This window comes from Crassostrea angulata, chromosome 2 (genome assembly GCF_025612915.1).
Source record: "Crassostrea angulata isolate pt1a10 chromosome 2, ASM2561291v2, whole genome shotgun sequence".
NCBI lineage: Eukaryota > Metazoa > Mollusca > Bivalvia > Ostreida > Ostreidae > Magallana > Magallana angulata.
Window position 1 is genome coordinate 80531825 of NC_069112.1, and position 18722 is coordinate 80550546.

At 34.0% G+C, this 18722-nt stretch overlaps 1 protein-coding gene and 2 long non-coding RNA genes across 3 annotated transcripts in view; all 3 read right to left on the bottom strand.

The window, feature by feature from the left end:
- LOC128171011 (uncharacterized) overlaps positions 1 to 18722 on the bottom strand; it is a 511120-nt gene that overhangs the window by 411270 nt on the left and 81128 nt on the right. The window lies entirely within an intron of this gene.
- LOC128171040 (uncharacterized) lies at positions 1240 to 17776 on the bottom strand. The gene is made up of 3 exons (XR_008241988.1): positions 17586 to 17776; positions 17210 to 17329; positions 1240 to 1487 (listed from the first exon to the last, which is right to left on the bottom strand). It is a non-coding gene; the product is annotated as an uncharacterized LOC128171040 (long non-coding RNA).
- Positions 5912 to 12693, bottom strand: LOC128171038 (uncharacterized). The gene is made up of 3 exons (XR_008241986.1): positions 9524 to 12693; positions 9149 to 9293; positions 5912 to 7268 (listed from the first exon to the last, which is right to left on the bottom strand). It is a non-coding gene; the product is annotated as an uncharacterized LOC128171038 (long non-coding RNA).

Consider the following 18722-nt stretch of genomic DNA (forward strand, 5'->3'; position numbering starts at 1 on the left):
GTTTACAATATTTCACATATTATTTTTTCACATAATTATTATTTTACACTTTAATGGACATTTAGTAATTTTTTTTTTTTCAAACTGTCTACGTATATAATGGAAGCCAACATTGATTCATGTATTTTCATAAATGTTTAGCCTGTCAACTTAAAGATTGAATTGTACCAATATTTTAGACTAATGAGATCTAAAATCACATTGGCCGGTGAACAAAATTTTCAAAAGAAGAATCCCTTTTTTCATTTATTTATCTTTTAAACATCAGTGGGTCCAATTTTACATCAAGGGGTCTGTGGGTCACCCAAGGTCACCAGTGGGTCCAGGGCAGAGTGGTTCTGTCTGATGATTGGTCACTCTGAAATCACTGAGATCTACATGTACCGGTACATGTTGTTTGTTGATATAAAACAACTCCCGGAAATTTTTACAATTTTAGGGGCCCCTAACAAAAATGTTATCTGACACCAGTACACATTAATTTACTTCAAGAATGATTTAATACCAGAACACTGGCCCAAAGGTAACAGGATTTATGTAGCCTGATGACCATGTTTGTCTTTTTCTTCCTCTCACCCACTGTATCTATGTGAAACACAAATAAAAACTTACCCGTAGTCATTTGTACAAAGTTGGTTTGGAGAAAATTCGAGACTTTCCGTTCCGTGTTCGCTGGCATAATTAATTCCACAGGTAGACCCCATTGTACGATATTAACAGTATCTGAACAAACCCGACTTTCATTTCTTACACGGGGAACCATTATCGATCTAAATGGGTAAAAATATCCTTCTTTTTGCTGCCTCTGATCTATCGTCTGTTCGATATACGTCACAGTGATGCTTGTCGTTTCGGCATCCTATAGTTTCGACCCCAAGTCGTTTTGGTCCAACGGTTTGGCCTCAGAAAATGAACCATTCAAAAATAAATAGCTTTTGGAATATTTACTTATAAATGTATTTATCATCAACATAGTTTTCTTAATCATTTAATCCCATTTATATTTCAGTTATTTACCGGTATATGCTCAAAGAAAACTTTTTTTTATGTGTTTGCGGGGAAGGGGGGGGGGAGCTGTGGTTGAATACGATATAATGAATAACATGAAAATTTCAAACCTAGTGGAAGAAGAAGATGTGGTGGATCCAGGAATTTACGGAGTGGTTGAGATGGATCAAGTCCAGGAATTTCTGTACAGTGGGTGTGATGGTGGATCTACTTCTGAAACACAAACATGTCATGAATAAATATATAGACGGAACTCATGCCACAGATGACTTCTAAAGCAACCATGTATGTCTACATATTTCCAAGTAACATTAGTCAGAATTTGTTTTGATATTTTTAAGACCTCTCATATTTTATCTTTCTTCCCAGAAGCAGATGTACTCTGTGACTTGTTTACAATGTTTAAGAAGTTTCATTAATTCACCGGTAATCGTGCTTATTTCAGCAGCACAAACATCGCACTTGTTGAACTGAAGTCACTTAACAACATGTCATGAATAGTCGGCATATGCACTTCAATCAAATCAAATTATAAACGTAAACTTGAATGAAATTAGAAATCTGACCGTCATTGCCATTATATAGAGATATTAAAGAAACAATAAACATTTGCAACAATTACCATGCATGCGCCGATCATGAAACCTTTTTTTCCAGGGAGGGGTGGGGGGGGGGGGGTTGGGTTTCAAAGGATAATTGTGTTTGCCGGGGGGGGTCCGATACATTTTTGCGATAATTTATTAAATTTTATTTTTCCGGGGGGGGGGGGGGGGTTAGATCCCCGCATGCCATGGTATAGATAGACTATGCGATGAATCTTACAATTTAAAAAAAAGAGTTTCTTTTCCCTAGACCGTTTTCTATTTTACAAATAATACACACAAATAGAGAGCATTGATAGAAAGATAAAGAGGGCACGGAGATTTAATAAACGGGTGTAATCAATCAATCTGTTTGAATATATGGTACTGAGAAGGGGTTCGATGAAACATATCACCAATATATTTCTATTGCACTTTGATGAAGTATGAATTAATTAAATAAATTGGCCTATTTTTGGTCAAAACCAAGTGGCATGCACGGAAGTAAAACAATTTCTTTTAAGAAGGGGGGGGGTGTATTTGTTTGCCGGGTTTGGGTAGGTTTAAGGTTGACTAAAGGGAGGGGAGGAAACTTCAAGGTGCTGATTCCGTGCTTTAAGTGTTTTAAAATATGATGATTTTTTTTTAAAAAGTAAAATGAAAATAGGGTACTCGCTATCACTGAGAATGTAACGCCATATTTCTTGATTTGTACACATTTCATTAAAATAGGCTACCTGCATTATACGTAAAATAAAACCCAGATACTATTGGTATTTGTAAGCGGAGCATGATGTACCTTCATCAGCTGTCGACCTAGATAGTGGTCACTCTTTGAGCTGTGGAGGTTCGGTATCGTGCCAGCGCCGACCATAACACGACCTTCACTTATTTATTTATTTATCATTGTATTATCATATCATTGTATACGTTTATCGTGCCAGCGCCTACATGTAGCATGACACGACCTACTTTTCTACCAATAAAGCTCATAGGCACGTAGCATCGGGGGGGGGGGGGGTATCCCTGTCTTTGAGCATTTTGAGGGGGGGGGGGGATTAAGATTTGGAGGATTTTGGAAATAACCTTTTTTTTCTTTTTTCGCTTGTCAATATTTTTTGGATGATTGATTCTGCCCCCCGTCCCCACTTTCAAAAACGATGCTACGTGCCTGCCTCACCACCTACCCCATTTTTTTTAAACAGAAACTTTTCTTAGATCTACATAAGTAAAAAAAGGAGATAAAATATCAATGGAAATCCCCCCTCCCCCCACGCACATTTTTTTTTTTACAAGTAAGCCCCTTTATAAAAATGATAGGGGTAAAATAGGAATACTGGTCAGTAATACAGACTACGATGGTACAGTGTTTTAAATGTCTAGAATTGTTTGTAGGTCTGCCCCCCTCCATCACTCTCAAAAACGATCCTACATGCCTTGGTCAAGGAAGACCGTGTCCGACATCTCTTGGTGTGTCACTGTATATATTATATTATATAATATTTTTTGCATGTAAAATGTGTGAAAAGACACTGCAGTTATAGGACCGTAACATACACAGGGTACTCAAAGGTTAGAATGACTAGTTTTATTATGACGTCACAAACGTTGAACGCTGTGAAATGCAACGTCACAAGCGAGAATCAAAGTTCACGCGTTTGGCTGCTACAGTGGCTCTAACATTAATTTGAACTTACCCTTAGGATAAAACAGAAATTTTGACGCATAAATCACATTTGCAGGCAAGGCAAGGAGTTCAAAAAAATGTAAATATTAGCATTAAATCATTATTTTTTGAAAGATATAGTCTCACAACTGCAGCGGTGTGTGCATACAAATTTTAATAACGCGGTAGCGCGCGTTACTCAATTTGTATGCACACACCGCTGCAGTTATGAGACTATATAATTCAAAAAATAATGAGTCAATGCTTTTTAAAAGTAGACATGTAGACTGCGATGTCATGACTCCGTGTAAAAAGGGAGATAACTCAAACTATTAACCTCTTTAGTTAGATCTCTACACCTAACGCGCCTCTCTCTCTCTCTCTCTCTCTCTCTCTCTCTCTCTCTCTCTCTCTCTCTCTCTCTCTCTCTCTGGCATTTACTATTTTTAGACATTCTCTGCTGAGCAAATCTTCAAGTACTTTCCACATGGATGCCAGCTTTCTGTGTCTATTTCCTACTGATGCAGGCTTCTCTCTCTCTCTCTCTCTCTCTCTCTCTCTCTCTCTCTCTCTCGTCCTAAATATGCCCTTTCTTTTTAATTCGTTCACTATCTCTCTCTCATTCAAAACGTGTACTCTTCCCCTCTTTGTCTCTCTATCACTGACGTTTTTCCTTAATTATCAACCTCAACATGTTTACTTATAGTGAAACAACCAGTGGATGCTGAAGAATAGTACTATATATATACTACGATAAAATATTGACAGGGTTTTGTTTATTTAAAAAGTGAATTGCAACACTCTTTTTAATAGTAGCTGCAGGTTCGTAGCTCCCGGTTTAAAAAAAATGAATGCACGAGCTACAGTGCCTTCCATAGTAAAAATACCATGTTAATTACGGTGCATACAAAAATTTGCACGACTAAAGACTGGTAACGCCATTACCGGCAATTGATAATTACATCATTGTGACGTTTGTCGATTCTAAATAAAAGCTATTGTTCAATGTTTATACCTGGTATTTTTTTTAAATCCACAACCGGTGTGTGTGTGTGTGGGGGGGGGGGGGGGGGTACCTGATGAACATATACAATAAAAAAATATATGAATTTCCTTTTTTTTTTTCATTTGTTGTTTCACTGGCATCCTCAACATGCGATTCATAATTATTCGAAACAATCTACCACAGGTACTTGCTATTTAATTATTTGTTGAGTATTTGTACATGTATTTAGTTTCAGATATAAATTTAATCCTATCAAAGATTGCTGCACCCCCTCCGCCCCCCCCTCCCCTGTCACTTGTGATCCATATGTGTCCTTAACATCTACCGAACATTTTTACCGGATGGTAAATCTCAGGTGAGGACGGGGCTTAACTTTTACAGGTGTGAAAGCCCCCAGGACGTTCTACCTGTAGTAATCAACGCTATTACTCTCTGTGCACCGAGTGCACATTTATACACTGTAATGAAAAATAGTTAAAACTGATATTGGTTTAAAATATTCCATTGTTCTATTTCTCTATATGAAGGGATTTCATACGGATATGAACCCATGCAAACAGTTGAACTGTTCTTCAGAGAAGTTTGTGTTTTCCGAATTGTACATGGGTCTAAGCACAAGTAAATATACATGCAGAACATTGATGCTACTAAAACAAGACGATAGGCCTGCAGGCTGTACCGCTCACCTTGCTGGGTATTATAGCCCACACACAAACCTGTCTGGGTATTATAGCCCACAAACAAACCTGTCTGGGTATTATAGCCCACACACAAACCTGTCGGGAGTTTTATATAAACACTTAATTAAACTTCATTCTGGAAACAACAAATCTATAACATAGTTAGGGACACCTGTAATCTAACAACAAGGACTATGTCACAAGGACTATGTCACAAGGACTATGTCAGTTTTGATGTTGGTGAAATTAGTAGATAATTAGAGTAAAAGGTGGACGATTCTAATGGTTATAAAACCACTCTTGCACCCCACCGCACCGAGCAAACGTGTCTTGGGTGTCATGGAATTTTACAATTTAAGAGGACATCTTATGGTCATCTAAATTAAATCACTAATTTCAATGCAGTGTCAAAAAAGTTTAATATATATATGTTTTTAATACTATATATAATTGTACAATGATCAATTTGTAATAGGAACTCGTATCATAAGGTTAAAAAAATGATAAAAAGTCTTCATGATTGATTATATCTAATATGCAAACAGTTTTGATTTAGTTTTAGTAGAGGAGAAGATTGTAAATAGTTTACACGTTCTTCTATATGTTCATGTTTTCCCTATTTTAGAGTAAAATTTCCCCTAGGACAAGAGACATTAAAGGATCTGGTTCACTTCCCTTTAAAATCGGCCTTCTTTCAAATGACCTATCTTTTTTTTTAATTATTGACCTAAGGAGTCTCGGGGGGAAATGTTTCAAACATACAATTTCCTTTTTTTTCACCTCTGAGTAAACTATGTGAAAAATGTAAAGTAAATTGACCGGAGAGTTTATTTGTTTACCGCGCTCAAACTTTGGTCGTTTGTCCGAATCATCCTTGATATTGTATATACGATTTTGTAGGGAAAGGAGGGGGGGGGGTCATTTTCATTTTCATATGTTAAAAAATACAAACATACGATTTTCTTTTAATTTTGGCAATTTAAAAGTTACGTAATAATAACACAATCCAAATCAAAAAGGGAAAATCAAAATTCCTTTTCTTTGACCCTGTTTTTCATATCTGCATCCATTTACACCCCTTTTTGCCAAAAATAAGCCTTTACAAGTCAAGTTCATGGAATTTTCCTGAATCATTGACATTTAAATGCATTACACAGCCATTTAAAATGAGTAACGTTCCTCTTATTCTTATAAAAACTTATGCAGCATCAGAGGAACGTTCCTCTTTACCTAAACTAAAATCTCTACATTTCATCTGAGGAACGTTCCTCTTTTCACTTCAACAGAAATCTTCACAAAGAATCTGAGGAACGTTCCTCTTTTCACTTCAACAAAAATCTTCACAAAGAATCTGAGGAACGTTCCTCTTTTCACTTCAACAGAAATTCTGACAATTCATCTGAGGAACGTTCCTCTTTTCACTTCAACAGAAATCTTGACAAGTCATCTGAGGAACGTTCCTCTTTTCACTACAAATGAAATCTTCACAAGGAATCTTGAGGAACGTTTCTCTTTTCTCTTTCTCATGGTACAAGAAGAATGTTCCAATTTCCTACATTTGAAAGTAAAAACAGCAATTCAAAATACCGGTAATCTTAAATTAAATAAGCATTTAAACATGTTATACTTTACCTAAATATTAAGGATGTTAACAAGTACTCGAGTACTTGACTATCGCTCAGTCCCGATGATGATCAGCTAAAATTTTCTTAGTTGCTTACTCGATATAAAGTAAAAAAGAGTTTGAATGTTTAATATTTTATATCGCTGCATTTTTGGGTTACAATTCAAAATAACAGCTTTTTTTTTTATACATTTTAGGTCGGTCTGTTCTGTCGGTACCCCTTGTGTATTTTTTAAGCAGCAAATACATGTATATTAATTGGTGTCAAAAATTGATCTTGTATTGTAGATCAAACTATAACTAATTGTTTTCAATAAAAGTACATAGGCATGTAATTAAGAATACCAATTTAATATTTCGTTTTATATTAAATATCAAGTTAAGTTTGTAATTGGATTAGATGTTTATATAATTAAAAATTAAACTTTATTAATAGCTGTCTCAGTGCATATGATTTTATAATTACTAAAAACATAAAGCTTGCATTCATCAAATTCAGGATGGAGTTCCCAAGTAGAGCTGCATTTTCCAGAAAGCACTTTCACTTAATTCGGTCTTTGATACATGGTTGACAAGAGCCAAGGTTAATCTTCTGTTCTGTTTATCTTCTGTTCATACTGTGTGACTGGCTGGATGGCTTTTGAACTTTTCTGTGGCCTCATTGATTTCCTCCCAGGGGGGATGTCCAGATCTTCTATAGAATCTATGTATAATACCTATTTGAATTAAAACTCATCATTGTTAAATAACTTCCTGTTATTTCATTTCATAATGAAGATCTAGTTGTAAATCTTATTTTTGTTAATAGCACACAAATTCTCAAAACATACATTTAGGTATTGACATTCTTTAAGAAATACCCAGTATATTAAAGGTCATATAAGTTTTTCCCTGCTTAACTTGAGAGAGAGAGAGAGAGAGAGAGAGAGAGAGAGAGAGAGGGGGGGAGAGAGAGAGGGAGAGAGAAAGATTTGTACAACAAATATTTCTCTTCAGATATATATACCTACATACCTAAATATGTTTAAACATTTACAGAATCCAAGCAGGATAATTAAGCATGAATTTGATTTGAATCTACCAAACATCAATGTACTCTTGAATTTCTGCTCTAATCTTAAAACAGATTGGTATTATTGCATTATTTTTTTTTTGGATGGCGACATATCTTAACACTTCACATCAAATCCCAAAGCTATTGTTATCCGGGCCGGTCATTCTTGTGAGTATGAGAATGGTTCACAGCTCTAAATTATTTGTTTTAATTTAGCCAGACAGCTGAGCAGATGGAATTTGCATCACTTAAATAAAGCAGGAATTATTAACCACTTCAAACAAGAAAGCTGTATAATTCAGATTCTGTTCATCCTATCAATTTAATGTTGCAGCAAGGGAATACTAGAATTCAGTAAACTAAGCTTGATTAGCTTGGTCAAACTTATTTTTGTTTGAAATTTAGAAGCATAAACTATTCAGAATATTTGCTCATCATAAATTCTGGCTTGTTATACTAACGACTTTATGTTTGTTTCATCAAAATTCTCTTCAATTTTTTACATGCTCCCAAAAAAATGGGGGGGGGGGACTCCATGTTTATTCACTTTTTGATATGAAAATTGTTTGCTGTGGGAAAAAGTTAAAGGGGGGGGGGGTCTCAGGCATGAATAACTTAATTATCATCAGTGCACTAGCTATAACTATATACCCGCTATCCATCTTCGCGTGCAACCAACTATAAAGAATTGTAAAAATTAAAAGTCTACACCAAAGAAATTAATTGAAGAAATATATGTATAATTTGATAGTTCTAATGTTTTCAGTTTAGAAGTAAAGTGGATATATTACAAGGAGAGGACATACATATAGGCTATGCCTGTTGTCCAATCCTATTGAATTTATTCAATATAAAACATGTTTAAATAAATTAGAAGTAAAGTGAAAAAGTCTTAATGATACCCGATATCTAGTATTTTTGTTCAACTTAAATGTGCATATTATTCATTTCAATATATAAACAGTCACCATGTTAAGTTTGTTCCTAAAACATCAATTTACCTGTCTTAAAGTTAAAATTCATAATATACGACTGGAATAGTGAAACGGATAAGTAATGAACTTAGGAAAAAGTTTTTTCCTAATATATAACTTAGTCTTAAGTTTGCTTTGTGAAATGGGCCCCTGTGCACTCATTAGATTAATCCTTTCACATCCGACAGGTTACAATTGTGTGATAATTCATTTCGGCAGATTAATCATATATTTAATATTTAACTTTTTCTTAAATAGAGCATGTTCCTATTCCATATGACCTAATATCTGTTTATGATTTTCCTATTTACAAAGTCTGATTTGTAAGATCTAAAACTCACATCATGTAAATGGAGTTTATAGTGTTACTGAATTCATTTGTCCCAAGAGGGCCATTTTTCTAGCAATGGCGTTGATAAGCATTTGTAGGGGAAATTGATAACCTGTAAAATGAGAAGTGGCTAGCAGATTACGCTGTTTCAAAAGAGCCTTCTGGGAGTAGTCCCAGAAGGACAGCTATAGTGTGAGATTAATTTTAAATTAAGAATAACAAACCTTAATCTTCAAGCATCTTCCATCTCGATCAAGCTCTGTCCAAATTAATGCTCCCCATCCACTAGACCAGCAAACAATTCAAATGCAGTGATTTCAAATCAAAATCCACCAGGCAAAATATTTTGTCACTGCCAATCATCATTACCTATAACATTACATTGTATTATGATTATATTTTAATTGTGCACATCGTTTTCAAAATTTGATGATTACAATAATGTTTTAAAATATTAGATAATCAAGAATTTTGTATCAATTTAATTTAAATGCTTTAGATTTGCAATTACTTTGATTGTAGTAAATTAGCAGAAGAGCAAAAGAAACTCAGTTATGTATTTAAAACGTTTGGATATAATGAAATTAAGTATTTATTACCTTGATGCATGCATCCTGCGAAGTTTGCAACTGCAATTTCCAAACAATTTTCTGTTCTGCTTCATAAAGTACACATGCAGCCTTGATCTTGCATGTAAATTAAATTTGTGACCACATTTTGCAACTGTTCCTAAAGCAGTGATCTGCTGTTGAAAGCTCTCAAATTTCACACTATAATTAGCACACCCCAAACATCTTATCAGCATCCAGTTAGTGATTGACATCTGATAGAGGACCTTTAGTTAGCATGTGCATGTAACAGCAAGTTGTTACTCAGCTTGAAATGGCCCACGGTGACATTAGCAAACCAAATGAAGCAGAGGAATATGGGCTTTAGGTCATGACATTTCTATTGACCATGCATGCTGAGAAGTTATTTACAGAATATACTGGAGTATTTTGATATTAGATATTTTCTAGTTGATAAACATGAGGTACTCCAAGAAAGCCAAAACGTGAGTTGGTTTTTTTTAACCTAAAATATCCTACTTAATACCAGAGGTAGATTTGTAGATTTATCAAAACTACGAGTACACTATTGAATTATAGCTCGTGTATGTTGTGATTTTATTAGGAAGGGGGTTGTGGTAATTGTTAGCTAGTGTAAGATATAATTTACATGTATATTAATATAATGATTGCATTTCATATGAGAACTGTAATTCAAATTTTACATCCTAATGTTTGTTACCATTCAGCTCAAAGAATTTGACAAATGAAAATTTCTGGTAACCTGATTATTTTCTCAAAGCTTAGGTCCTGTCACACCAGATTGCATTCCCCCAGAGTTTCACGATACTGTTATATTTCTGGAATTGCTGTGGGTTCGCGGGGAAATTCAAAAACATTGTACTGTTGTATTTTAAATTTTTACAAGGTGAAAATGTGACAGTTGACCAAGGGATTTCTACTCAGCTCCTGCAGTGTGTAACTGCATTCCTACAACTTTTACTAACAAATGAGTGCGCTCCAACTGAGTGCTCATAATGTGCTTAGAGTTGTGACCTCAAGTTTACGGCATGTGTGTGTGTGTGCACCCTTTTTCATCAGTCCTTATATTACTTAACCAACATCATATTTTTGTTTCAGCGGCTTGACACAAAGTTTTTGATTTTATATTTAAAATTGTTAAATTATGAGCTGCAAACCCGCTATCATCAGGAGTAGTTTTGCACACTTGTTAAACAAGTTATTTAATAAGTGACATAATTAGCATGTTTTCTAAATTTCAATTGTGCTTATTAGCTACATGTGCAATAGGGGTTTTAGTGAAAATCATCCCTGCAATAATAATCATCGCAATGTATCATATCAATTTGCATCATAATAGATATTAAAAATAAAATCAGGATTTTCCAGTAAAATGTTGACAATCACACATCAATTATTTACAATTAATTTAAGCAAAACTTTTTTAAGTCCAATTGCACAGAAGACGAACAGACGGATAGTCGGACGGACAGACAAGGTGATTCTTATATACCCCCAAACTTTGTTTGCGGGGGGTATAGAAACAATAAACTTAAGGTCAGTCGCGGGTTTACAATTTTGCGCCCTCTGCACAGGGTATTTCACAATACTTAAAGGAAATAGTTTTAATGTCGTAAAACACAAATGCAGAGTTAAATGTTCAAATATTCAGGTTATCACTGCACTGTAACGTTTTTATTTTTTAAAATTTACTTATCATAAAAATTATTTTTAGAAAAATGAATCCTTAGAAAAATGTTCAGAAGTATTTTAATCATTCGCCTGTTCTAGATCTTCAAAATCTATGTTATCCACCTCGAAGTCAATGTCTTACGATGACGTCAGTTGAGACTCTGATGTAACTATTGACAAACCGCAAAGCGGTTTATAAAACAGCGTAAACTGTTTCAAACCATTTTATATGATCGTATAAAACTAATAAATATTGAATTCATTGCTTGTAATTGAATTTTTTATTCTTCATTGTAAATAAAAACGGCCATTTGACCTTTAAAATGACGTAGAATTGTACTAAATTCAAACGTAATGTCAGGCGTATTGATACGTTTTTGACGTTAGTCTTACTATGACGTAGACAACATTCTTTATACAATATAAAATAATCTTTTAGCCAATCAGAAAGCGTGTTACAACCGGAATTAAATTATTGCAGCGTCAATAATTAAGACTGAAATTATATTTTGCAAAAGTAAACACATATACGCAATCCTTTCATATTTTGTGTTAGGGGAAAGATATCTTTTTATCTATTACAATTAAAATTAAATTTGATCCTTTAACATCCTTTTATTCTATACAATTCTATAGCCTATGTAAAATGGCTGCCAAGGCACGTTTAATATAGGAACAAAATATGAGGGCGGATAGCATAAAAAGTATCCGGTCAATTTCATTTTAATTTGGCAAAAAATTTACCTATATGTTAACCTTCCGTTGCTGAAAATTAAAACAAAATCGTGTGTTTGTATTTTCTTACATATGAAATTGAATATGATAACCCCCTTTTTCCTATATAATCCCATATAAAATGTTGGGGATGATTCGGACATACGACCAAAATTTGATTGTGGTAAACAGATAAACTATCCGGTCAATTTACTTTATATTTTGCACAAAGTTTACTCATAAGTTGACCTTTCACAGGAAAAAATTAAAGGAAATCGTACATAATGTATGTTTGAAACATTCTCCCCCGAGATTCCTTAAGAATGATTAATTAATTTACTTATGGTTTGTCAAAATCGTTGTTTCAATTTGTCTTTTTTTAGTTTTACAAAGAGGATTGTTGCTAGTCACATTTTGCGTTATGATTAAAATACTAAAAAAGGAAATGTTTTGAGGTCCTTGGGTGAGAAGTAAACATTTTGTTAAATGAAATGAGGAATTTTCCTCGAATGTAGTGTAAAGATTTCAATTTAAGGAAAAAGAGGAACGTTCCTCGGATGCTTTATACAGATTTCAGATGAAGTGAAATGAGAAATGAGATGCTTTGTCAAGATTTCAGTTTATATAATGAAGTGAAAAGAGGAACGTTCCTCAGATGACTTGTCAAGATTTCTGTTGAAGTGAAAAGAGGAACGTTCCTCAGATGAATTGTCAGAATTTCTGTTGAAGTGAAAAGAGGAACGTTCCTCAGATTCTTTGTCAAGATTTCTGTTGAAGTGAAAAGAGGAACGTTCCTCAGATGAAATGTAAAGAGGAACGTTCCTCTGATGCTGCATAAGTTTTTAGAAGAATAAGAGGAACGTTACTCATTTCAAATGTCTGTGTAATGCATTTAAATGTCAATGATTCAGGAAAATTCCATGAACTTTGACTTGTAAAGGCTTATTTTTGGCAAAAAGAGATGTAAATGGATGCAGATATGAAAAACAGGGTCAAACAAAGGAATTCTGATATTTCCTTTTTGATTTGTATTGTGTTAGTATAAGTTAAATATTTGTATACTAAAAAACGAAATTGACCGGATAGTTTATATGCTATCCGCCTTCAAAGTTTCGTCCTATGGACGTGTCGTGCCAGCCATTTTACATATAGAAATGTATAGAATAAAAGGATGTTCACAAATCAATTATTTTTGTTATAGATAAAGCAATACCTAATTTACACTTACACAGAACATAAAGGGATTGCTCATTTTTTTTTTTTTTTTGCAATTATAGCGAGCGAAGCGAGCACCACCGGAAACGCGTTTGTGAAAAGAAAATTCAAACCAGTTGCACATTCATTCAATGGATGTTATTGGCATCAGTTACTCAGACCAGTAATGTCCTGTTTTTACCGGACCAGCAGTTCCCTTCAAATATGGTTTCCCATTTCATGCTCTCACAAGAACAAACAAGATAAAATTATTAAAGTCTAATGTAAATGCATTGTAAATATACTGCAGACACAATGCAATTCCATTACAAAAGACTTAAGGAGTTATCGTCCTTTAATCGAGTGACGTCACAATGGATTGATTACACATTGATCCGACATAAATTTTGGTGTCAGTTAATTTGCAATTCCAAGCAGACCCACAATGCAATTTCAAGCATTGCAAATAGCGATCTCATATTCTCCCGAGAATCAATGGTAAACTTTTGAGAAGCAGATAAAATGTGTGATTTCATGAACATCATGCTTTTTAAGTAAATAAAAGAGCAAACTTCGCGTAGTTTTATTTCTCCGGATAGTCTTTAAAGAGCCAGACGACACTTAATCGACGTGAACTTTGACGTCACAATAAGGGGAATTACTTTAATTCTAACAAGCTTTTGTAAATCTGCTGAAATATTACCAAACTCTTCTCAAAATCCTGCAAAGCTAACGAATGGGGACATTTCTTCAAAGATACTTGTAGGAAACTGCTGTAACTTACACTCATTTGGATGAATGCTCACATTTACTTTATTAACTATATTTACGGTAAATTACAGGAACGTACACGTAGTACCGTCTTATAAAAAGGGGGGGGGGGTAGCAAAAATTCCTCACAAGAAAAGGAAAAGAAATGATTATTTTCGAAATCATCAAACTTCTAATCCGGGGTGAGGGATGGAAAGTGCGTAGTATGCATTTAGCTCCTTAGCTACTTAATGGTATCTTTATTTTCACTTCCATTTATTAATGTTTTCATGGGGGAGAAACTTCATGATCCTAACGTAATACGTAAATTAAAAAGAAAACGATTTTTTTAAATAGCGGTAGGGGGTGTAATAAACTGAATTTGAGTCACGTAGAAGTGAAGAATGACGAAATTTAACACTTTTATAACTTTTTTTAACAGTTTAAAAAGTTTGCACTACAATTTAACATGATAGTTTAAATGAATTTATTCTTACATACATTTTTCAATTTACAATCCGATTATTAAAGGTTTCAAAGGAATGTATTTTTTCATCTAGGCCTCGATTAGCAAAAATTGTAGTCGAGTGGTAGAAAAAATATATATAGTGAATTTACTCTAGTCATTATTACGATATCATTATACGGATAAAACAAATTACGGATAATATATAGGCCGAAATTGTAGGGCGAGTAACATGTAATCAACCGGTGTAAACAGATAGCCATGCTATGACCTTGAATTGCTAGTATTACATAATGGTCACTATGATATTTATGTGTACCTAGATACTGCGCACTGAATGGTGTTAATGATAATTAACAGAATGAACTCTGTGACTCTTGTAGCAATGCGTAGTATTCCTAAATGATGTTATAAAACCAGGCGAATAATACGGGCATAATGATATCCAAATTGAGAGTTTAAAAACAAGTGTCATATTTGGCGATTCTGTGTCTGCATCGATAGCTCTGGTACTCTATATTGAGTCATGTATTGTGTATTTGATATATTAACCTTTGTAACCTTTTATGCCATGTATGAATGAACGTTTTGAGTAAGTGATGCCTCATACATGTACCTAGGTGGGGGACTCGGAGACTCAGGACTCGGAGACTCAAATCCTGCATCCAGACTCTTTGATTGGCAGTTTTGACGGTTTTGTTACTTTATTTAGGAATAACTATTAATCTTAATTTTGAACACTAAATGTTCACTCATGATCGTCGTAAATGGGCCGAACTAGTCAGAACTGTCCATCATAAGTAAAATGTTATATATACCCATGTAAAATGATGTTGAAGATATTTAGAGAGATTCCGCTTATAGAGATTCTGAGACTCTTGATTTGGGCTGCTTTTAATTGTTGTAACTATACGATCACGCTTAATAAAACCGCTTGAGAAAGAAATACTGGACTTATCATCACTAAGTTTGAGCTGACCTTCAATTGGATCCGTAAGACGGAGGCTTACATGAACTTTCTAGGTGCCAGTGACCAGGACTTAGCGAAGTTCAAAACAGAATAAGGTAAGAACCATTTCTATATGTCTCTTATAGCTATCTCGAAGTAAACAACTTTGTTTAAGCAACCTATATGACGACAGGTGATGGGTTTGATAGTAAGACAGAAGGCTTACACCGGGCAGATACTTTGGATGACAACTTCAATTGGTTTAACATATTATGCAAATAAATATTTGTACACGTTTAACATGATTTACATTTCTATACCACGACAGATTGGTAGTAAACCTTATATAATATTCTGTGAACCATGAACAAATTATATAAACGTCTACATGATCGAATAAATGATGTATGGTTGTATCAGGGAAACTGGATTCGGCGGAGGGTGATGAGTTGACTATCTTTTATAAAAAAAATTCTGATCTTAAATTCTGATTTGGGACAATGATAATAATTATGTGAAATTCGACCTTAAAAATTTAGAAAAGAAATACGACGCACCCATTACCTGGTTTGAAATTTCTTACAGCCAGCAAAGAATTTAGACCAGGTACATGGGCATATCTAGTATTTTGAAACGCCTGTTATGTGTTTTTGAACATGAATAAGAAAAAATAATGTATTTGCCAAAAAGCAAAATACAATTTAATCTATAGGTTTTACAGTCATTCTCCCAAGCGGTAATAAGCCAAACAAATTCGAAGTTCCTACCTGTGCTCAAGATATGAGGTTTGACAGACAGACAGACACATAGTCATACACTGAGCAAAGTGATACAGTTTTATATAAAATTCCCATGATTTTTACTCCTTTCTTTAATCACCCTACATACCAGGGGCGAATATTAAAGCAAGTTCAAGGTTATATATGTTTTGAATTGTCCCATGCATTCACACACGTTAAACATACACACAATGCACATTAAGATCATGATCTAACATGATGCATTAAAATAAAATATCAAAACCTCATAATATTTTGTCTTTTCATTATAGTTTCCTTTATGAATACATATTGGGTTTATACATATAGCTATTAAAACATGCCTTGTATAAACTGTTCTAACAGCAATGTACCGGTAAACACACATTTGTATTAGTATACATGTACCTGTAGTTTAAGGCTGCTAAATAACTTGGAACCTTAAAGCAAATTATTTATCGGGCCATAAATTTGTGTTTATTTCCTATCACATCACAGTTCCTAAAGAAGCAGTTCCACATATTGGTTTCCTAAATTCAGTACGCCAAGTAAATATATTGATAGTAACAGATACTTTCCATTGAACAAGGTAGTATGAAAAACATGCACTGCATGTGAGGTGCCTATAAACATCTTATACTGGACAAGTTTATAAAATATATGAACATCGATCAGTAATTTAGTAACGTAAATTTTATGGATTCGAACACATCGATCATTCGCCTCTATTCGTCACCATGTTGTTTTCACACCGAAAGGGAAGCGACTTATAATTTTGTATTTCAATGAAATCAACATAGTGTGCAGAATTTTACCATCGTGACTTTTGGCGCCTATAAAGTTTTTTTTGAGGCAATATCAGTAAGATTATATTCCATGTTTAAATCACACATACATTATAGATATGTTGAAGGTAAAATTTATTTTTCAAGAGCATAGTTAATTTTTCGGTCAATTTTAGAGCATAATATCACATCACTTAAATGGAGTTCTTTCAAATTAGAACAGAGGGCTTTCTTGTCTACATAATTATAATCCAGTTTTTTTTTAAGATGTGGAAAAGCAGGAAAGGGATTACTGAGCCAGAAGAAAACGTACCGAAAGTTCAAATGTTCATTGTTCCGACTAAAACTAATTGCAGTAAACATCTAGTATGATACTGTCTACATGATCCATATTTTGGATTGACTTACTGAATTATTCCTGGTGTCGTTTGATTGAATCTGAAGTCCACGCCCTTATTCTCGGAAGCTATCAATGCTGGTTACTTCCCTTGACACCTGATTCTAGAGATGAAACTTGAACTCTTCTTTCTGTAATGAATACAAAGAGAAATTGCAATACGGAAACATCAACAGCTTGTGTCAACAAATAACAAGGTCGTTTTTGCATACATGTATTCCATACGCTATTCCTATAACACCATATATATTTACCACCTAGCCCCTCCCCCACCGTGCATTGATGATAATGCACATATCGTATTCAAAGTTCACATTTTCGTTGTTTTTAAAGAACGAAGTTTTTTTTTAATGAAATCGAATGTTGATATAATAACCAACACCTTACCTGTACATTACAGATAAACGAACATTGTGTCCATGATGTTAGCATATTTAAATGTCCGGCCGCCAATAATCCATATAACACCTGCAGTCAGGTGTACCCGAATTTATGCAGAGTTTTTCGGGCTGATATCTTACACCCGACAATAGAGGTGCCACCTGATTGGTTGGTTTGCTGTATAGGCTGTGTCACACCCTAAAATGTTGAAAGATATTTTTGGAAACGTTTTTTTTCATAAAATGAAGGCTAAGTTCTAACATATGACCAAAATAAAAAAAGCAATGTAAAATTTTAGTTTTACACAATGGTGGTTATTTGTGTAACACCAATACATGATATAAAAATGAATGTGAACACTGGCGACGACTAGTAAGTAAATACAGTCTAACGTTCACCATTTCATGGATTAATCTGAGTATATTGTACTTTTGATTTGAAGTCAACGATTAACAGTTTAACAATATATTTTTTGAATGATAAGATGTGAAAATACCCCCTACCCAAACCCAGAATCATTACTTTAGAACGTCATAACATGTAAAAATATCCCTATTTTAGAATATTAAAGGTGAAATGAGTAATAAAACCATCAATTTACAAAATATGTCCTTTTAAACCCCCTCTCTCTCTCTCTCTCTCTCTCTCTCTCTCTCTCTCTCTCTTAACGCCTGCCTGGTTTAATGTGTAACTATCAAATTACAAAACATGAATATCTATCTATCTATCTATCTATCTATCTATCTATCTATCTATCTATCTATCTATCTATCTATCTATCTATCTATCTATCTATCTATCTATCTATCTATCTATCTTTATCCGCCTGTCTGTCCTTATTGTTTGATCTCTATATTGTTTCTTCTTTCTATCCATTCCAAAGAGCATGTTCTTTAAAAAGGTGCAAGTGTAAAGCTAGCGATGATATCAATTATAAACACTCAGAGGAGGACACGGATCTTTGTAATGCAGATTATTTTACTCCATTTCTTGTTGTTGTTTTTTTTTTTAATTAAATTATTTTGTAATTGCATCTTTTATTTTGGTTAAACTGTTAATTTTATTTTTATTTTAAACATATTTTATTGAGTAATCAAATGGATTGGGCAACAGGCAAAGCCTATATAAACCCTCTCCAAACTG